This window comes from Cavia porcellus, unplaced genomic scaffold (assembly GCF_034190915.1).
Source record: "Cavia porcellus strain 051 isolate PalLab524CR breed Dunkin Hartley unplaced genomic scaffold, mCavPor4.1 scaffold_10, whole genome shotgun sequence".
NCBI classification, from domain to species: Eukaryota; Metazoa; Chordata; class Mammalia; order Rodentia; family Caviidae; genus Cavia; species Cavia porcellus.
The window spans coordinates 31,840,829-31,863,620 of NW_026947493.1; the positions used below are offsets into that span (position 1 = coordinate 31,840,829).

General features: G+C 42.4%; 1 long non-coding RNA gene across 2 annotated transcripts in view; it reads right to left on the minus strand.

The window, feature by feature from the left end:
- Nucleotides 1-357: 357 nt before the first annotated feature.
- Nucleotides 358-22,792, minus strand: part of LOC134477868 (uncharacterized) — a 61,308-nt gene continuing 38,873 nt past the window's right edge. The window contains exons 1-4 of one of the 2 annotated variants that reach the window (XR_010050112.1): nt 14,527-15,027; nt 12,244-12,426; nt 2,428-3,178; nt 358-533 (exon numbers count right to left, since the gene is read on the minus strand). This is a non-coding gene — a long non-coding RNA (uncharacterized LOC134477868). Of the gene's footprint in view, nt 534-2,427; nt 3,179-12,243; nt 12,427-14,526; nt 15,028-22,792 lie in introns of those variants that run through there. The other variant, XR_010050113.1, reaches the window with a different exon arrangement.

Below are 22,792 nucleotides of genomic sequence, written 5' to 3' on the forward strand. Positions count from 1 at the left end.
TAGATGAGGAAACTGTTAGATCTTCTGGCACAATAAAGGAGCAAAATATAAGAAAAAATAAAAGTGACCTTTTATTTAAAGGACGTGGAGAGGAGCCCACAACCAGCAAGGGTTTGGCTTTCTCCTCTGCCTAAATATGGGGATGTGGGTACCAAATGTGGTACTTGGGGCGGGCACTGATGGTGTAAGGGGCTGATTGGAATTTTCCTAACATGCACTGGGAAAGGAAAGAAGAAGTTGTAATTGGGGAGGAAGGAGGAAGTGGCCATCAGGGTAAACATCCCTGGTTTCGCCTTCCACCATGTTGAACTACCACCATAATGCCCTGTAATTTATTCTAGGGCATTTCATCCCCATCTTTTTATTGTTGGGAAAAGGGCAAAGTCTCTCTCTTACTACTTCCTGCTGAAAGGGGGGGCGCTGTGTTGGGATTTAGGAAGGCTGACGGGATGACAATTGATGCCCATGTAGAAGAAGGTAGTACTAGGTGTTTTTCAGCCAGGACAGCTTTATTGTTGGTGAATGCTCACATCCTAGAATGGAGAAATAAAAAGACAAGGTGCTATGAGGAGGCAGGCCACTATCATATTTAAAAGACCCAGGAGAGGTAGAAGGAAAGGTGCCTTGATCCAATTGTGTCATTCCATCAGGGCCATGGTGAGGAAGAATCTGAAAAGTAAGCGTGGAGTTGGGAGGGATGAAATTATGAGAGGTAATTATTCCCCCATCTGAAAGGGTAAAAGTAGAAGTGTAGGTAGGACTTGTCCTTAGACCAGGAGTTGAGCTGGAGAGAATAAGGAGCATGAGAAATACAAGGCCTGACAGTTGAATCATGTTTGGGAAATTATAGAGTAGGGATGGGAGAGCCATGGCTGTGTCACTATAAGGGAGGTGAGAGCCTAGAGGGTTTTCATGTTCAACTAAACAGCTGAGGGTACGAGAACTAAGATAGTTGTTATGTAGAACAGCATGAAGACAATTTTACGTATGATGTGAGAGTCTTTGGGAAGACTGCCTAGAGTCCTACAACAACAACAAAAAAATAATAATTAATAGAATATAAGGGATCAGGAACCAAATAAGATAACAAAACATGACCTAGCCTGAAAATTGTGGCTGTGGGGCCTTGGTGAGATGGAGATGGGAGATAGGAGATGAGATGACCACTCAGGATGTTTAGAGTCAGGGGAGTTAGGGTTAAGAGGGTACCACTAGTGATACCTAGTTTGAGTGATGTGGAACCAGGATGGCAGTCCAGCGACTCCATCCTGAGTTCTGAGGAAGACCGGGTAGGGGCCACTCCATTTTAGCTGTAGTCCTGTGGAGAGATCTGAGAAATAAAGGCTGGACCATTATCTGACTGGATACTCTGAAGTAGACCAAACCTTGGAATAATTTCTTGTAACAGGACTTTAGTAACTATATCAGCAGTCTCCCGGGTTGTGGGAAAGGCTTCTATCCACCCTGAAAAAGTACATACAAAGGTAAGAAGATATTTGAAAGTTCTGTGATGGGGCATGTGTGTAAAATCTACCTGCCAGTCCTGACCAGGGGTGTGTCCATGAAATTGATGAGTAGGAAAGGAAGGGGTGGTATTTGTCCCTGAGGAGAGGTTCTAATATAGAGATGACAGGTGTGAGTTGTTGAGATCTGAGAGTTCTGGGTCAGTTTTCATAAACACAAGGGAATCCTGACAATCAGGGCGGGGAGTAAAAAAGGCATTGTTAAGGTCTAGGACTGTGAAGTGAGTGGTGGAGGGAGGGATATGAGAGAACATAGTATAATGGTTTGGCACCATTGGGTGAATTGGGGTAACAGCATCATTGGCTACCCTAAGGTCTTATATCAGATGATAGGACTCATTAGGCTTGAGTATCAGGAGAATGGGAATATTGTAGGGTGAATGGGTAGGTTTAAGAAAACCATTGTCTAAAAGACACTTGATTATAGGTTTAAGTCTCCATAATGTTTGGGATCTATAGGATACTGGGGAACATAAGGAGAAATTAAGTATCCCTAAGATGAATTAAAAGGTGGGCTATGAATTAATAGCATGGGTAATGCAGGTGGGGTTGGAGGTATCCCAAATTATGGGATAAACTGAGAAGAAGGGAGAGGAGAAGATGCCTTTGTGGTGCACTGTGAGGGTGATTGGAGGACAAGAGCTGTGGGAAGGGAGAAGGTAAAGAAGTTAAGCTTTTGGAGAAGATCCTACCTAAAAGGCATATGGGACATGTTAAAATTACCAGAAAGCTATGAGTGAAGAAAAGAGTTTGGAACATGAGGCAATGGGCCCTGTTTGTAGAGGTTGTGTAGGTTGGCTGTCAACACCCACAATGGAGATTGAGGACTTCATATAATGGCCTGAAAACCCAGGAAGAACATTATACATGGGCTCTGTGTCTACAAGTACAGAGAAAGACTTACCTGAGACTTCCAGTGAGACTCGGGGCTCTGAGGACACCTTAATGGGGGCTGTGGGCACCAGGCTTCATCAATCTTCAGCAGCAAGTCCAAGTAGATCAGCCATGATGAATCCAGGGGTGACGAGATCCTCTGTGAGGGCAAGGAGTTAGAAGATGGCCTGCCCACTCTCTAGTGGCTGGAACAGTCACACTTCCAATGGTCCTTGAGTTTGCAGAAGGGGCATTCTCTTGTCCAGTGTCCTTTTTGTTGTACCTGAAGCATGGTCTGAGAGGGGCTTGGGCAACTCCACCATGTCTCAGTTTACCTGTCTCAGAGCTCCAAATGCTAAAAGATCAGGTTATTTTCTCCTTTTGATATTTGTCTCTGTTGTTAAAAACATGAAAAGCCACATTAAGAAGATCTCCCTGTGGGGTTTGAGGGCCAAGTTTAGCCTTTTGTCTTGTGATCTGGCCCACAGTGGGAAGTATCTGTCCCCTCCATGATCACAAGACATCTGGTCCTCTAAGCTGGCTCCTTTGAGGCCCTAGCCATGTCTGACTACCTATAATATTTTTAACTGACTTAGATGCCTGTAGCATTTTTCCTCTGAAGGTGTAATCCAAACTGCCATGAGTGGTAATAGATGATGATCGATCCGGCTTCTTCAGGCTGAAGGGAGTTGAAGTTGTTGAATCGAAGTCAGGGATATTCTGTAGAGCTTTTAACTAGTGGCCTTCAATACATAGCAGGCATTTTCATCTTGGCTTTAAGTCTAGAGGAGACAAAGGCAAAGAATCAAGTATGCAGGAGCCAAGTAATAGAATCAACAGTATATTATGAGTATAATTTTAGTAATGGCTTCCCATAAGGAGGAAAAGGATAAGGTCCAGGGAATTCTAGAAACTGACATGTCATTCATTTGTCATACACACATTTAGGCTTTACAATTTTATAAGTACCTTCAATGCTGTTAGAATGTCTACTGCCATCTGATTTTGGAGGATGACCTGTTCTATTAACCTTACCTTTTTTATTTAGGAGCAATATCAGCTATAGTGTCAGTTAAGGCCAGTTGAATATAGTTAATTATGGCCACAATATGCATCATGTAACCTTTTTCTGGAAAAGATCTGGTAGATCCCAGTAAAAGGAATCTAAAGGGAATTTAGTATATTTGTTGTTGTTTTTATCTGTTTCATACCTTGGGGTTTGGCCCCTTTTAGACAAGAATAAACTTTAATCAAAGCATGTATAACCAAAGCAGGTATAACCAAAGTATATATAATCAAAGCATGAACAGTAGGGCTGACAGTTAAGATTAGAAACTGCTTTTAGATTATAGAAGTTATATCTCATGGACTCTTAGATCTTTTTGTTGATGCAAATTATATAAATTTTTATTTTAAAATTATCATTTGATACACCATGACCAAATGGGATTCATTTCAGGCATGCAGGGATGGTTCAACATACATAAATCAATAAATGTAATCCACCATATCAATAAAGCCAAAAGTAAGAATCACATGATCATTTCTATAGATGCAGAAAAAGCTTTCAATAAGGTCCAACATTCATTCATGATAAGAACTTTACAGAAAATTGGAATAGATGGTCTTTATCTCAATATAATAAAGGCTATCTATGACAAACCAACAGCCAGTATCATATTAAATGGCCAAAAATTGAAAGCCTTTACTTTAAAATCAGGCACAAGACAAGGATGTCCTTTATCACCACTCCTATTTAATATAGTACTGGAAATACTAGCCAGAGCAATTAGACAAGAGAAAGAAATAAAAGGGGTAAAGATAGGAAAAGAAGAAGTTAAATTATCATTGTTTGCAGATGACATGATACTTATATAGAAGACCCCCTAAACTCCATTGAAAGACTCTTAGATATAATAAAGAAATTCAGTAATGTAGCTGGATACAAAATCAATACTCAAAAATCAATAGCATTCCTATACATTAACAACAAAATCACAGAGAGAGAAATAAGAGAAGCCACACCCTTCACACTAGCAACCAAAAAAATGAAATATTTAGGAATTACTCTTACAAAAAAAGTGAAAGACCTATACAGGGAAAATTCTAATACACTGAAAAAGGAAATTGAAGATGATCTCAGGAAATGGAAAGACATCCCTTGCTCATGGATAGGAAGAATAAATATTATGAAAATGGCCTTTCTCCCAAAACTCTTATACAGATTCAGTGCACTCCCAATAAAATACCATCAACATACCTCATAGATCTAGAGAAATCACTGCTAAAATTCATCTGGAGCGAGAAGAGAACTAGAATAGCAAAGATAGTTCTAAGCAACAAAGTCAAGGCAGGAAGCATCACAATCCCTGACTTGAAGTTATACTACAAAGCAACCATAATAAAATCAGCATGGTACTGGAATCAAAACACAGCCAAAGATCAATGGAATAGATTAGAAGATACAACTACAAACACACTCAACCACCTTATCTTTGATAAAGGAGCCAAACAGGTTCACTGGAAGAGCGATAGTCTCTTTAAAAATGGTGCTGGAAAAACTGGCTCTCCATATGCAGAAAACTAAAACTAGACCCATGCCTATCACCATATACTAAATTAAAATCTAAATGGGTCAAAGATCTGAATATTAAAACAGAAACACTAAATCTCTTGGAAGACAAATTGGGTAGAAACCTTGAACACATAGGGGTAGGTAGAGAATTCATGAACAGGACTCAAACTGCATAGGAAATACTTCACAGAATCAATAACTGGGACCACCTCTTATTAAAAAGTTTCTGCATGTCAAAAGAAATCTCCAGGATAGTAAAAAGAAAACCCACAAACTGGGAAAAAATCTTAGCGAACTCTCCCTCAGACAAAGGACTTCTGTCTAAAACATATAAAGACTCACAAATTTCAAAGATCCAACCCAAAAATGGGCATCTGAGATGAATACACAGTTCTCAGATGAAGAAATACAAATGGCAAATAAATACATGAAAAAATGTTCATCATCATTAGTCATTAGAGAAATGGAAATTAAAACCACACTGAAATTCCATCTTACTCCTGAAAGAATGGCCAGGATCAAGAAAACCATCAACAAATGCTGGAGAGGCTGTGGGGAAAAAGGAACTCTCCTGCACTGTTGGTGGGAGTGTAAACTGGTGCAACCATTGTGGAGGTCAGTCTGGAGATTTCTCAAAAAGCTGGAATTGGAAGTCCCATTTGACCCAACTATTCCACTTCTAGGCATATTCCCAGAAGAACTGAAAGCATCATACCACAGTGATATATGTGCACCTATGTTTATAGCAGCACAATTTGTAATCGCCAGATCTTGAAACAACCCAAATGTCCATCAACTGAGGAATGGATTAAAAAGTTGTGGTATTTTTATACAATAGAGTACTACTCAGCTGTAAAGAAGCATCACATTGGATGCAGCTTGAGGCCATACTCATAAGTGAAATAAATCAAACTCACATGCATGAATACTGAATAGTTTCCCTATTGTAAGAAATGATTCAAATATATAAAAGTATGTGGTAATCATGATTCCACATTATGTGGCTTTGAAGCCTTATAGTTTTCACTCATTAATTGGAATGGCTTTATTCTGGGCTGTTTGATATTATTGCCTGTGATTGTATGAACAGCTATTTTGAAGAAAACAAGACATTGTAATAGCTAGTGCTGATTTAATATCATCTTGTTTTGAAGTCCCACCAATTGTTCTTGTCTTCTGTTCTTCTGTCTTCATTGGTTTTATCATGTTGTACCTTGCTGGATTTTATTATATGTGATAGTATAAACAAAAATTTTTATAGGCAAAGAGATAATATAGAAACCATTGTTCTTCTTCCATTAGCTGGTTCTAAATACCCTGTAATATTTTCATCTTCTTGAATGGTTTCACACTGTCTTGATATGTTTGATGCTATAGTATATGAAGTTATACTCAAATATTTCAAGGAACGAGACACTATGGTAACTACTATTTAGTTGGGTTATCTTGTGGTGAAGCACTAGGTTGTTGAAACTGTCATGCTTTGACCTGTATTTTTATGTTGTTATGTTCTGTTTTATCTCAATCTCCCCCTTTTTCATAAAAAGATTTCTTTATTTTATTATTTTTTTAATTAATGGAAAAAATAAAAAAAATTAGCAGTATATATTATAGTAACTTTTTTGATTTCCTATTAACTTGATTTGAAGCCCTGTATTACTCCCACTATCTTGTTTTGACTGATTTTACTCTGTTCCATTCTGTTTGATAGTATCAAGTTTGAGGGTATAGGCAACTACTTTGAAGGCAATAAGATTCACTATGATGCCCATTTTGGTTTGACTATCATCTTCTTTTGAAGTCCTGTAATGTTTCCAATGTTTATTGGTCCTGTTCTGTACTGTTTTGTTCAATTTTATTATACCTAATGATATAGGCAATTCTTTTTAAGGAAGCAAGAGGCATTATGGTAACCATTGTTGATAATCTTGTATTCTGTTTTTACATCATGTGCTATGTCTATCCTTTGTTTTGACTGACAGCTTTGTTTTGTCATATTTGGTTTTATTCTCTTCAAAAAAAAGTAATGGGAACTATGGGAGTAATAAAACCCAAAATGTGTAAATGCTGTTGAAAAAAGAGAGGAAAAAAAAGTGCTCTGAAGGATACAACTGCAGGTGTGTTTAGGTGTGTTAGGATGGATGATCATATTGCTGAGTTTTTGTTGGATCATTGAACACAACTGTTTGCAGTCTCACTGTTTGAATGTCTACTTTGTAGGCTTTAATCCTATAACTTGAGCAACTGTTTCTAAGATGACAATATGTAATCTATTAACTAGTGATTTCTTACCGTTTTTTTGAAATTCTGTATTACTTGTACCCTTATACTGGTTTTTTTCCTTTAAATTAAAAATAATAATAACAATAATTTTTTTAAAAAATCATTTGACTGATGGCCTCATGTTGATTTGACTTGAATCTCTTGGGTGGAGCACAAAAAAAGGCAGGTGTCTGGATCCAAAAGAAAATATGTATCATCATAAACAATCCCAGTTTTATATTTGAAGATGTGAATATACCTAAGATCAGCAACAATGAATTGTCTTAGCCATGTGAACTTTAGTTGGGGTGTTTCCTATAAGGCTATGGAGATTATTGGGGCCTCCAGTTAATGAATAAGAGCTGGTTAAAGTTACCAGATGGCCACTTTCTTATTCATCAGTTGAAGTCCTGTCCAGTGTCTCCTCACCCCAAGGAATTTTGTTTAACCAGTTTTAGCATCATTTTGATCAGCTGGCAACCTAGGTGGAAGCATGCTTTTTAAATCTATAACCCAAATAAACCTTGGTTAAATGATCTGAAAATGCAAAAGAAAAGGGATAAAAAGATTGTTGAGCTCAAATAAAAAAGGAACAGCTATTTACAGAGCAAATGGACAAATATAGACAAATGATCTGTACAGTAAAAGCAGACTGGACAAACAGACAACAGATATATACACTGACAAACATAAAATCAGAGTGGACTCAAATCTATTTGGCCAATTTGAACTATAATAAATAGACTAGTATAAACCTTTTTGTAGATTAATTGAGATCTCTTGAAATAAGAATAGCAGAAAAGGAACCTAATTTCTGGTTACTCTGAGATAGGTTAGTGAGGGGAAAAAAGAACATGAATATGTACTAGTCCCTCAGGACCAGCCTGTTTCTGTAGGGGGAGTAGGGACTGAGACTGAAAAGGCTTTGGAGTAGGAGGTGTAGATGGCCACTGTGCAGCCATCCTCCCAGCAGGTGTTTGTGGGCAGTTACTGGGTGATCAACCACAAGATAAGGACTCATCACCACGTGACAGGGAAGCACAAGATGGCGACTGGTTACCATGAGACACGCAACAAGATAGCTGCTGCCAGTTACATGGTGAGGGAACACCAAATGGTGTCTGACCATCATGTGACCTACAACAAGATGGCTGCTGCTGATCCCATGATGAGGGACTACTAAGATGGTGGCTATTTACCCTGTGACTTGTACAAGAGGGTGGCGCTCTGTCACAAGGCAGAGGGCCACAAGATGGCAGCTGCTCTCCTTGTGAGCTGCAGCAAAATGACTGCTGAAGACCATTTGGTATGAGATCACAAGATGGTGGTCAAATATCATGTGACCTGTCAGGTGGCTGAAATGCATGAGATCAAGTATGGTGAGCTGGCAGGGAAAATGGTGACACAGGAGTCGGGGACAAAGAAGAGCCATCCAGTAGAATAGATGGCTCAGGTGGAGGGGATGGAGAACTCTGAGACTGAGGAAAGAAACTAAGGGAAGGATCAGAGGCCACTGGGAGTGAGGAAGGAGGAGAGGACAATGCAGGGGGCATGGAAACCTCTGACTGAGAAAGCTGTGGGTTTGGTCTTGAAGACATGGGGGAGGAGCCATAAAGACAGGAGAAGCATCACCTACGGGGTCCAGTGGGAAGAGAGGGAGAGTCCCTGGTGGGGCAGAGTGAGCCAGAAGTATTTGGGCCATCATACAAGACAGAGTGAGGAAAGAACACATCCTCAAAGTGAGAAAGGCCTAAAAATGAGAGGTTTCTGCCAACTTTCCACCATTGTGACAAAAGTATAAATAAAAGACCAGCTTTTTGGGTTTTTATGGCCTTCTCGAGGCCAAGAACACCAAGGTTGTGAACCAGGCACCCCAGAGGTGTGTTTTTTGGGGGACAGGAAATGGTCCCCATGACCGATTATAAGTGATCTGAGAGAACAACTTCACCTCAAGATGTAAGAGCTTTAGCTTCCCCCCAAGGAACATGGAAGCTGTCCTGGGTCACCCCTATCAAAAGGTCGTCACCTGTTTTGGAAGTGTGACACAAAAGGTCCCAACCCATTCTCATTGGCTGTCACCAAACAGTATGGGACAGGGTCCCAGAGAACAAGCGGTAACAGTTTTGCCTTGGGCTGTGCTGCCCAAGGAACATAAAAACTGCTACCTCTGTCCAGGGACGGCAATGGATAGGTTTTCTGATGCAAGCTTGCAAATTTTAGGAACAGAAACAGAAAACCTCAGACAGCAGCTCACCTGTGATGAGTGAGGAGGGCCGGTGTTGCATGCAGATTGCGGAGGCAAATAAACAGGCCCTGGAGGAAGGAAGGTGGTTCGTGGGCAGGGAGCTCTACTGGGAGTGACTCCCAGGAGCTAGCGCTCTGCCATCCGAGTCTCAGGGAACCAAATGGTTAGTTTTCTGGCAATAAAGGAGCAGAGTGTAAAAAAAAAAAAAGTAAAAGTGGCCTTTTATTTAAAGGGCATGGAGAGGAGCCCACAGCCAGCAAGGATTTGGCTTTCTCCTCTGCCCGGATATGTGGGTATGGGGTATATGTGACCTCTGACCGGATGTGGTGCTTGGGGCGGGCATTGATGATGCACAAGGACCTGATTGGAATTTTCCTTATAAGCACTGGGAAAGGAAGGAGGCAATTGTGATGGGGAAGGAGGAGGAAGTGGCTGTCAGGGTAAGCATCCCAATTTGGCCTTCTACCATGTTGAACTACCATCATAATGTCCCGTAATTTATTCTAGGGCAAAACTTTTTCAGAAACTGAGTGTTGGAGAATTTAAGCTACTTTACTTATTCCTCTATTTAGTTCAACAAACAGACTTTAAAGGCCTCCTTTTCATCAGGCCCTTTCTGAGTGATACCATGAGGCAGACCTGACAGATAGCTTCTAGGCACTTTCACGTAACAAGTAAAGGATTGCAAGCATACATCCCACGGTAAAAGAAAAGAAGTTACATTTATGGAAGATGATGGAACACATACTCAGGACAGGGCCCTGCCAGCAGAAGCAAGAATGTGGCATGAACCCAAAAGTGGTATCAGAATAACAGGAAAATAAAAAGCACACACACATAGCAGGCTTTCAGATTTTAAAATGTGCATGGCACTCTAGGTACCTCTCACTGGGTTCTGGGCTAAAATTGACAGGAATGACTGACAGGCTGCTGCTGGGTCTCTTCAGGGACTTTCAACTCACATGGCTGTCCCAGAACCCACCCTAGTTAAATACAGTACACAAGACGCAGTTCTTAGGTATGAACCTCCAAGGAGGTTCAAGTGGGGAAAATGCTACTGAAGATCTGGCCCGGAGCTTTGTTATTTTTGTTTTTGCTTCTCTTGGAACAGAGATGGTAAAACTTTTTAGAGATGAGTGTCCAGACTACAACCCCAAATACGTTCAGGTGGGATGAAGGGGTGTGGTCTCCAGCCCTGACTGTGCTACCTGTAGCAGGTACGTGCGCTCCGAAACCCCACAGCCAACAAGATATCTCCGAACCCAGAACACTTGCAGTCCACAGGAGAATCTGTATGAAGTCTGCTTGGAGAGAATAAAACAGGACCAGGTCAGAGAGGAACTGGCAGGGACTGGAAGTCCAGCAGAGAGGGCAGTGTGGTCAAGAATATCCCCTTCCAGGAGTTTCTGACCAGATTTGAATGCTGAGGAGGGAGCAGCTCGAGGAGGAAAAATAATTGGCATGAAGGCCTAAACATGGCTGTCCTTGGCCAGGCTGATTTCTCGGGGACAGTGAGAGATCGCTACTGAGACGTGGATCCAACCAGTTCTGTCTGACTCTGGACCCTCAGGTCTTAACCACTGTGCTTTCCAGCCCCTTGCTGGAAATAACAGGGGAAGAGAAGAGCCAAGCAGAAGGAAAGATCTGTATCTGGAAAGATACAGTTATCAAACCCGGAATATAAGGAAGTCATTTTGAAAGCTGGATGGAAACAGATTCCTCAACCCCAACCAGGTAAAATGATTTCACCAGACAGAGCCAAAGAACCTGAAGGATTGTACTGAAAACTCCAGGTAGCCTCACAGGCAACTATTTATGATCACGAGACACTATAAGTTTCACTGACTCACTTAAATAACATTATAAAGCAGCTACTCTGTGCCCAGCGGTGCAGCTGGTAACATGCATTCTGCTCCCACCTGCAGGGAGATGACTGTACTTACCATCTAGACTAACCAGAATTCTACTACTCGGAGCACAACTTTGTCTCTCTAACTCAAGATAAAGGGCCTAGCATAATAAGCTTGCATCAAGGGAAGAATCTTTTTAAATTTAGCTTTCTTTTTTTAAGATCCACGTTTTCCATGCTGTCTTCTCACTGAGAAACTAAAACAGATCTGAACCTCATGATCTCAGAGTCCTCTCTTGCCTGGCAGTGAGCCCTGGAGCTTGCTTTCCCGGGGAGAAGAAGCCAGTTTTCAAAGACGTTATAATTTTCCTTAGCATACTGAGACTAGGTCAACCAGGCTAGTGTCCTGCACTACCAGGAAAGGGACAACTGGGGATGTGGCAGGAAAGAAGTGGAGTCTAGGCAACAGAGGGAGGACAAAGGGAATAGTCAGAGGCCAGGAGGTCTCCACCTAAGGCAATGTCTCAGAGAGGTCGGCGGTGCCCCCGGCTCCAGAGGCTGGACCCCGTCATGTTCCCAGCTCTGATATGCCCCAATCCCAGTGCCCCACATGGCCCAGGATGGACATGAGATGCAGACTGGCCAGCCCAAGAAGGTCAAAAGCCCAGTTTTTACACTGGACCATTTCTATCATGAAAGAGATGGTATTTTTTCCTTAACTGGGATAGGAGGAACCTCTTCTGGCAATGGATTTACCTTCGCTGCACATGATGATTCTGCCAAAATTCCTATCTGCAGACTTACAGAATTCCTTACACCTAGTATTCCACACGGCACTGCTTCTGATCAAAGAGTTCACTTAACAGTCCAAAAAGTATAGCGAGGGGCCCACGGTGATGGAATTCACTGATCTTACCTTATTCCCCACCACCCTGAAGAAGCTGGCTTGATACAACAGTGGAATGGCCTTTGAAAGCAGTCACAGCACCAGCTAAGTGGCTACACCTTTTGAGGCTGAGGCATGGTTCTCCAGAACTGTGTATGCAGAAAATCAGCATCAAAAATATGGTACTGTTTCTTCCCTAGCTACGGGTATCGTCTGGAAAACAAAATGTGGAAACGGGATTGGTACACCTCACCATTCCCTCTACAGGTCCTCTAGCAAAACTTCTGCTTCTGTTCCTATGACCTTATTATGTCCTGCTGGCTAAGAAGTCCTCATTCCAGAAGGCATGCTGTCATCAGAAGACACACAATGAACCCACTCAACTTGAGCCATGGGGCTCCTCATGCCTCTGAAGAAACAAGCTAAGAAGGGTGACTGATTCAGACCCCAAAGGAGAAACTGAACTACCACTCCACACAGCTGTATCTGGACTGCAAGGGAACATGTAGAAGAACATCTCCTAGTTTTATCATGTCCTGTGGTTAAAGAAATTGAAAAACTGAACAGCTCCATCCAGGCAGGACCACAAAAGCCTGGGTCCTTCAGTGGTGAAGGTTGGGGTTACCATGACCAGCTGAGAAGCTTGCTAAAGGCAAAGGAAATATAAATAGGTTGTAAAGAAGGTCATTATCAATACCACCTTCAACTGACCTCGTGACCAGTTACAGAAATAAAGAGTAATTGTTAGGATTCTTTATCCTTGTTTTGTAATGAATATATATGAATTTTATATATATGTTAGCATCTGCAATATTCTTGTTTTATTTCCTCTCATCCTCTTATGGTGTAATATAGGATGTAGTGACTTTATATGAGTATTTAAGTATTGTCACTTCCTCCTCATGGCTTTAAGTTCTGAGGTATCATTAGAAGAGTGAATACCTTCAAGGGCTCAACTTGCTGCTTGGGAAAGAACGGGTTCTTCTTTGTGCACAGGACAGTTAGTTGTATCATATCACACAGATACAGGACCTTGTTACAGTCTTCATTTGGAGTTTAGTTGTGGATTAAGGAGATGTGTGTGCATACCAAGCTGACGATGGGTAGGCTTGGGATGCTTAACTTAGATGCCAATATGACTGAGGAAAGAGATACCCAGATAGTCAGGCAAACATCTGTGGGTTTGTCGACATGGGCAGGATCGTCACCCAGTCCACTGAGGGCCTGGACCAATAAAAAGGCAGAGAAAGCAGGAATTTGCTCTCTCTCTTCTGGACCTGGGACCCCCAATTGTCCTTATCCTCTGACATCAGAACTTCACAGTCTTGGGCCTGAACTCAGGGTTTCACACTTGTGAGGACCTCTTCAGGTTCTCAGACGTTCAGCTATAGGCTGATGGTCATACCCTTGGCTCCCTTGCCTTTTAAGCTTTAGATTCAGGCTGCATTGTAAGACTGGCTTCCTCAGATCTCCACCTCACAGGTGGCATATTTGAAGCTTCTTAGCCTATGTAATTACATGATCCAATTGCCACAGTAAATGTCCTCTTATATATCTACATATGTCCCATTGGTTCTGTTTCTTTGAGAGCTGTGACTAGTATTCTGTGTCAATGAAAATTACAGACGTTTTCCTTTAATAGTACAGTTAATTGCCAATATCCCAATTTATCACTGTTACCATCCCCTTAAAATGCTTTTGGTTATTAAACCGTCAACCTGACCTAGCTATTCAATGTATTAATAAAGAAGCATATGCACTATTATATCTCAAAGTCTGGTTTTTAAAACTATTTTGACACCTATTTCAGTCTAATTGGTTTCCCTCACAATCCTATGTATTTTATTTTATACATGTAGAAACTTTCTTCTGAGACGGGCCCAGTGGGTTTCTCAACTACCAAAGCCAGCCATGCACAAAAAAAAAAAAAAAAAAAGCTCAGAGCCTTTCTTCACTGGCTTACACCCTGAGATCCACCCAACGCCTAACCAATGCTCCACACCCATTTCCCCACCCAGTGCAAGGGCAACTGTGGTTCAAGAACAAGGACTGAAGGAAGACCTGAGGGAAAGCACCCCAGCTCCCTTCTGATCCTGCCTGTCCCTTGCTTGAAGACCCCTCTCTCAAACCACAGACAACCAGGAAACTCTAAAGGAGTGCGGGTTACAGTGCCTTGACCTCTTCCACCATCTTTTCATGAGCTGGGCCTTCCTATCACTCCCAAGACGGCATCCAGCTGCGAGGTGGGAAATGGCGTCCCTCTTGGGCCCTGGGGTCTCGAAAGGTCTGAAATTAATGGAGGGTTCACCCTACCTGTGCTTTGTCCTTGGGCAAACCTCCCCCAGTGGAGCCAGACTGATGACTCTGGAGCTGGATGCTTTATGGTGCTGAGGTTGTGTCTTCCTGCTGGGATGATTTGTGCTCTGGTGATTATGCAGCTCGGTATGTCCAGCCTTCACACAACCTGCCCTTTATCACAGCTGCCAGTTTGCCCAGAGCCGTTTGTCCAGACTGCAGCCTCTTGACTCCTAGTGACATGTTCCCCATGAGTCCTCTGGGGAGCCAAAAGAAATAATATGTCACATTGATGGAGTGAGAAAGGTCATACCTTCTCGTGGCAACAAAACATCTGTCCTAAGGAGATGAATGGATGGTCCTTCACCATTTGTAGGCACCAAGCCAGTTGACTTTCTTTCCTTATTGTGTTTGGCCACAGAGGCTGAGAAGGAGAGGCCAGGAGGTCTTAGCCACTCCCACAGGCGTGTGCTGGTAACGCTGGTGGCACAAGCCTCCTGCAGAGTTAGTCACCTCCACAGGGAATCCTTTAGGGGCTTTTAGGGAATCCTTCTGGGGTCATGTGTGGCATTTATATCTGAAGTTGTTAGACTCTGAGGACATAGCCTATTGCTGTGCAGCAAATTACCCCTGAACTCGGTAACCTAGATTGAGGAACCTTCCTACGGTCAGGGGTCGAAGTCCTGCTTGGCTAAGGGCCTCAGCTTAAATTTCTTGCAGGTGGCTTCAAGGTGTCATCTAGAACTGCAGCCTCACCGGAAGGGTCAGGTGAGAAAGGTGCTGCTCCCAAAGTTGCTTGTAGAATTAAGACAGTATTATCTCCTAGAGGGCCATTGTCCCCTCAATGGCCTCTGAGGGTAACTCACAAGGAAGGCAGCTTCTCCCACCAGGGAAGCCAAGCAAGAGGGTCATAAACAGCAAACAAGACAGAAGCCAGAGTCTTTTCACAACTGGATTATGAAAGGTATACCCTTACTTTTGCCATGTTCTATGCCTCAGATACAAGCACCAGGCCCCACCCACAAGGCGGAGGGGTCTCATAGGAGTGTGAATACAGGTTATGTGGACCAGGGGAGTGTCCTGAAACAGCCCACCACCTTGGCTGTGTTTGTGAACCTGTTCACACCTTATGTGTACATTGTATCTCAAACCTTGGGCTTCTATCTGCAAATCTCAAGGACAGTTAACCCTCTGCATCTGTGGGCTCCACAGTTGTAAATTCAACCACCATTGAACTAAAATGTTTTGAAAACTGCATCTATTCTGAACATGGACACACTTTTGTGTTACCCTTGTCCCCAAATACTATAACTCTCTTCAGAGCATTCACGTTATATTAGGTACAAAAAGTAGTATAGAGAATACACAGAGTATACAGGAGGACTGGATAAGTTACATGCAAATACTATACCACCTTATGATACAGGACCCATAAGTTTTGGTGACCACAAGGCATCCTGTGACCGGTCTCCATGGATACTGAGATGAATATCACTGCCCACGCCAGAGGTTCCTAACCCGAGATCCGTGTGCATCAGATTTTAGGGACTTCTTTGCTGGGTACCTGTGGAGGATGCTCCTGAGAAGAGGAGCTATAGTTTTCATTAGATTCCCAAAAGGTCTCAAAACTCCACAAAGATAATTCCCAAAGCATTTGTCATGACACACCTGCATTTTAAAAATACTTTGAGATGGTATCAGAAGACAAATAGAAGAAGCAGCGAGTTGCATAATGGATAGGAGCCAGGAAACAGCTGGCCCACCCCAAGGCCATCTTCCCCAACAGACAGAGAAACTGAGGACGGGAGCAGCGCAGGGAAGGTAATGTGCTGGCTGAGAGAAGAACTGGAGGCTGTGGTGGTTCTGTTCCTGCTGTGCTGCTTTTCATGGCTACATGACCTCACTAAGAAGCAGTGCCACATATTTTAGTGGCTATCCGCAAATGTGGATCTTTGCCAGGAAAACTGGGTAAGTGCTACAACACACTGTCCTGACAGGTAAAATCCATTCGCAACCCCTCCGCCTCCAATCCTGTGTGTCTGTGTGTGTGTGTCTCTCTGTGCTTTTGTGTGTGTGTCTGTGTGTGTATCTGTGTCTCTGTGTCTCTCTGTGTGTGTCTGTGTGTGTATCTGTGTCTCTGTGTCTCTCTGTGTGTGTCTGTGTGTGTGTCTGTGTGTATATCTGTATGTGTGTTTCTCCATATGTGTATGTGTGTGTCTCCATGTGTGTATCTGTGTGTGTATCTGTGCAGCTGTGTGTCTGTGTGTGTGCATCTGCATGTATGTGTGTATCTGTGTATCTGTGTGTGCCTGTGTGCCTGTGTATGTGTCTGTGTGTGTGCGTCTGCATGTGTGTGTGTCTGTGTCTGTGTGTGTGTATCTGTGTGTCTGTGTGTCTCTCTGTATGTGACTCTGTGTGTGTCTCCATGTGTATGTCTGTGTGTATCTGTGTGTCTGTGTGTGTCTATGTGTGCCTGTGTGCCTGTGTATGTGTCTGTGTGTGTGCGTCTGCCTGTGTGTGTGTCTGTGTCTGTGTGTGTGTATCTGTGTGTCTGTGTGCGCCTGTGTGTCTGTGTATGTGTCTGTGTGTGTGTCTGCATGTGTGTGTGTCTGTCTCTGTGTGTGTATATCTGTGTGTCTGTGTGTCTCTCTGTGTGTGACTCTGTGTGTGTCTCCATGTGTATGTCTGTGTGTATCTGTGTGTCTGTGTGTGTCTATGTGTGCCTGTGTGTCTGTGTATGTGTCTGTGTGTGTGTCTGCATGTGTGTGTGTCTGTCTCTGTGTGTGTATATCTGTGTGTCTGTGTGTCTCTCTGTGTGTGACTCTGTGTGTGTCTCCATGTGTATGTCTGTGTGTATCTGTGTGTCTGTGTGTGTCTATGTGTGCCTGTGTGCCTCTGTATGTGTCTGTGTGTGTGCGTCTGCCTGTGTGTGTTTCTGTGTCTGTGTGTGTGTATCTGTGTGTCTGTGTGCGCCTGTGTGTCTGTGTATGTGTCTGTGTGTGTGCGTCTGCCTGTGTGTGTGTCTGTGTCTGTGTGTGTGCGTCTGCATGTGTGTGTGTCTGTCTCTGTGTGTGTATATCTGTGTGTCTGTGTGTCTCTCTGTGTGTGACTCTGTGTGTGTCTCCATGTGTATGTCTGTGTGTATCTGTGTGTGTATATCTGTGTGTCTGTGTGTCTCTCTGTGTGTGACTCTGTGTGTGTCTCCATGTGTATGTCTGTGTGTATCTGTGTGTCTGTGTGTGTCTATGTGTGCCTGTGTGCCTGTGTATGTGTCTGTGTGTGTGCGTCTGCCTGTGTGTGTGTCTGTGTCTGTGTGTGTGTATCTGTGTGTCTGTGTGCGCCTGTGTGTCTGTGTATGTGTCTGTGTGTGTGCGTCTGCCTGTGTGTGTGTCTGTGTCTGTGTGTGTGCGTCTGCCTGTGTGTGTGTCTGTGTCTGTGTGTGTGTGTCTGTGTGTCTGTGTGTGTCTCTGTGTGTGTCTCTGTGTGTGTCTCCATGTGTATGTCTGTGTGTATCTGTGTGCCTGTGTGTCTGTGTGTGTGTCTGTGTCTCTGTGGTGCTGGAGGCTGGGCCCAGGGCCTCGCACTGCTTAAACCAGTGCCCTACTATTATCGGAACCTCTTGGCTCACCAATTAAATGTTCCTGGGTCCTGAGTTACCTTTACTGCTGGGTCCAGCTTCTTCTCATCCCAAAGAATTGAACAAAATGAGTGAAAAGCAGCAGCAAAGTATATTTGAAAAAGTAAAAACAAAGAGCCAGAGAGAGACTGGCTCTCCAGAGTGACCCTGGGCCGAGTCATAGACACAGAAGAGCACCCTGGAGAAAGCAGGGTGTCATGGGGAAAGCCACGGCAGCGGGCTCTTCTTGGCCTCTGTGCCCTTTTATATGGCCCAATCTCAAGGCAACCCACAGGCACCTCTACATACAGGTCCCGGGAGGCGGTGCTGGGACCCCAGGCCTCAGGCTGACTGAAATCGTGTCTAGGCCTTCAACCTGCTCAAGGGCTCTCGAGAAGCCAAGTGCAGGGCTCTGGGAACCATTCTGTGGTGTGTTTCAGGGTCTTTGTACTGACAGCTCCTGCCTACTCCCCTGCCCAGCTACGCCAGGCCCTCATCACCGGTCTCACCATCGCCCTCCATCACAGTCTCTCACCTCTAATTTTTTTCCTTTGATGGATTTTAGAACCCTTGCTCTATACTTGAAGCACAGAGGCAGTCATCCACAGGGCAGAAATGAAATAAGCAGCCACTTAAGAGATCATACAGTTTACAGCACAAGAGGAAATGGGCCGGCGATGATGGTCAGTCTTCATTGCGACACTACTCACGAGGGCAGCCCCTCCAAGCCAGCCACGTGCATGACTGAAATGCCCCAGGCAGAGCATAACCCTCTGCATGCTGAAGACAGGCGAGGTGGGGTCAGTTACCCTCTCTGAGCCCCAGTTTCCTCATAGGAAAGTGAGAAGAATAACAGAGTCCACTCCTGTAGGACAGAGCTGTGGGCATTATCAAACTGGATACCAGACAGGAAGCTGAGGTGCAGTATTAGACAGAGCCCAGCACCTGGCCTGGAAAATCATGTATAACAATCTCCTTTCCCCTCAGAATTTCTAAAGGTTAAGGAGCTTGACCAAGAGAGAGTATAGCTAGTAAAAAGTAAAGAACATGTGGTTTCACTTAATAGGATGTACTTTTAACTACTATCTCATTTGTCTGTCTGTTAGTTTGTTTGTGTGACACAAGCTCTCACCAGCTATGTAGCCTAGGCTGGCCTCAAATTTGTGGTGATCCTCCTGCCTCACCCTCCCAAGTGCTGGAATTACAAGTCTGTGCCACCACAGCACACTCTACTTTTAATTACTATGATGTACAAGAATATTCATTGATAGCCCTGTAGCCCAGAGTCCTATATTTGAGCCATTTCTGATCATACCACTGTACCACCTCCAGCAACTCACTGCCAATATTATAAGCAGCTAAGTTAGATAAAAGTTAATATACAGTCAGAGAGGGACTGAGCTCTCACGGAGGCCAGCGAGAGGTGAAAATGTCAGCACTGTGGCCTAAGACAGCTGAAGAAGGCAAGGCCTTGATGAAAGACTCCTAGGCATAATAAATAAATTCAGTAATGTAGCTGGATACAAAGTCAACACTCAATAGCATTCCTATACACTAACAACAAAATCACTGAGAGAGAAATAAGAGAAGCCACACCCTTCACAACAGCATCCAAAACAGTGAAATACTTAGGAATCAATCTAACAAAGGAAATAAAAGATCTATTCAGGGAAAATTATAATATGCTGAGAAAAGAAATCAAAGAGGACCTCAGAAAATGGAGACATCCCTTGTTCATGGATAGGAAAAACAAACATTGTGAAAATGGCCATTCTCCCAAAATTGTTATACAGATTTAATGCAATCCCAATCAAAATGCCACTAGCATACCTCACAGATCTAGAGAAATAACTCCTAAGATTCATCTGGAACCAGAAGAGACCTAGAATAGCAAAGGCAACTCTGAGCAGCAAAGGCAAGGCAGGAGGCATCACAATCCCTGACTTGAAGACATACTACAAAGCTACTATAATAAAATCAACATAGTACTGGAATAAAAAGAGACCTTAAGATCAATGGAATAGATTAGAAGATACAACTACAATTACAAACACACTCAGCCACCTTATCTTTGATAAAAGGGCCAAACATATCCCCTGGAAGAAAGATAGTCTCTTTAATAAATGATGCTAGAAAAATTGGTTCTCTATATGCCGAAAACTAAAACTAGACCCATGTTCGTCACCATGTACTAAAGTCTAAATGGATCAAAGATCTAACTATTAAAACAGAAGTACTAAATTTGTTGGAAGACAAAGTAGGTAGAAATCATGAAGACATAGGAGTAGGCAAAGAATTCATGAACAAGAAGCAAACTGCATGGGAAATACTTCACAGAATCAACAACTGGGATTGCATCCTATTAAAGAATTTTTGCATGTCGAAAAAAATCTCCCGCATAGTGAAATGAAAACCCACAAATTGGGAAAAAAAATCTTAGTGAACTGTCCCTCAGGCAAAGGACTTCTGTCTAAAACATATAAAGAATTTTTAAAAAATCAGATCCCCAAAATTCAGAGATTCAACCCAAACAAATGGGCATCTGAGATGAATACACAGTTCTCAGATGAAGAAATACAAATGGCAAATAAATACATGAAAAAAATGTTCATCGTCATTAGTCAGTAGAGAAATGCAAATTAAAACCACACTGAGATTCCATCTCACTTCAGAAAGAATGGCCAGCATCAAGAAAACTACCAAAAACAAATGCTGGAGAGGCTGTGTGGAAAAATGAACTCTCCGTCACTGTTGGTGGGAGTGTAGTCTGGTACAACCACTGTGGAGGTCAGTCTGGAGATTTCTCAGAAAGTTGGAATTAGAAGTCCCATTTGACCCAGCTATTCCACTTCTAGGCATATTCCCAGAATAACTGAAAACATCATACCATAGTGATATATGTGCACTCATGTTTATAGCAGCACAATTTGTAATAACCATACTTGAAAACAACCTAAATGCCCATCAACTGAGGAATGGATAAAAAAGATACGGTATTTTTATACAATGGAGTACTACTCAGCTCTAAAGAATGATCACATTGAGATATTTATAAGTAAATGGATGCAACTTGAAACCATACTCATAAGTGAAATAAATCAAACTCACATGTGTAAATACCGTATAGTCTCCCTAGTGTAAGAAATAGTAAGAGTACATAAGATACAAAAAACTCAATAAACACAGTGCAAGTACAAGAATCTGCTTAAAGGGGGAAAAATAATATCTCAGGGAAAATGAGGGAAAAGAAAAAATATCTAAAATTATATAAACAGACTTAGGACAGCTAAGATGATTGTGCTACAAATTCTTTAAGTTCTTGGAACAAAATAGTTAACATTCATAGGACTGGGACAATTATGCATATTATTGTATGGTGATCTGAGAAACTCTGGAAGATCATTATATAAAATGACAACCCTAGTTACGCTCATATCACCTTGTTTTGAAGGCCTGTATTGTCAGTGGTTTGGGCTCTTTGCTATTGTTTATATGTCTTTTTGTGCCTTGTTTTTCTAGGAATTTGTTTTGTTTTGTCTCATTTTGTTTTGTTTTTCCTTCGAATACAAAAAGGATAGGTATACATGTAGAGACTCATGCATGCGTAGAACTTCTAAACAGTTTGAGAATCGATTATATAATGCACAATGAAATGAACAACTACTTTGAAGAAAAAGAGACACTAAGGCACCCAGTGCTGATTCCATAGTGGAATCAGATACTTGGTTGGGTTTCTGACCAGCACACATGAGCCTATCTCCTCCCCAAAACAGTCCTGTCTTAGAAGTCATAGAGAAACCACAATTAATGATGTCTGCCATATTACCCTTGCTACACATCCTGTTTCCCTATTGGATCAATATTAGCTAAGCAGCTGTACTTATAATCTTATTGGTTGATTGTAGTTTGACCCACATTGTTCCCATTTTGTGATTTTGTCCTATAAAACACCATCAGAGAAATTGAGACAGGTTACTAAGAATGACAAAAACCGAGTGGGGAAGTAGACACGATCTGGTACAACCACTGTGGAAATCCACGTGGAAATTCCTCAAAAAACTGAAACTAGGGTTGTTTCCACTCAATCCAGCTATTCCCTTTCTTGGTATCTTCCCAAAAGAATTAAAAGCTTCATACCACAGTGACATTTGCACACCCATGTTTACAGCAGCACAATTTGTAATGGCAAAATCTTGGAACAGCCCAAATTCCCACCAACCAAAGAATACATAAAGAAGATGTGGGTTTTTGTTTTTTTTTACACAATGGAGTACTACTGTACCTTATATAAAGAATGATAAACTTGAGACATTTCTGGGTAAATGGAGGCTCCTTGAGACCCTATCTTAAGCAAGATAAATCAGACACACGTTCAAATATCACAAGGTTTCTCCAGTGTGAGAAACCAAGCTGTGAATAAGGACCAAAATATATAATAGATATTGTGAAATGGAAGAAAATGTTCAAATGTGGAAGGGGGACTAAGGGAGAATGGAGGGGAAAAGGAAAAAAGGGACAAAGAATAGAAGAAAAAATGGAAACGAAGCTTTTGTAAATGAAGGACAGAGGCGTTGGAATGCATTGCATATATCTAAAATGTACCAATAAAATTAATTTAAAAAAAAAAAAAGATCCTGGACACACGCACAGAGCAGTTCCCGAAGCCCT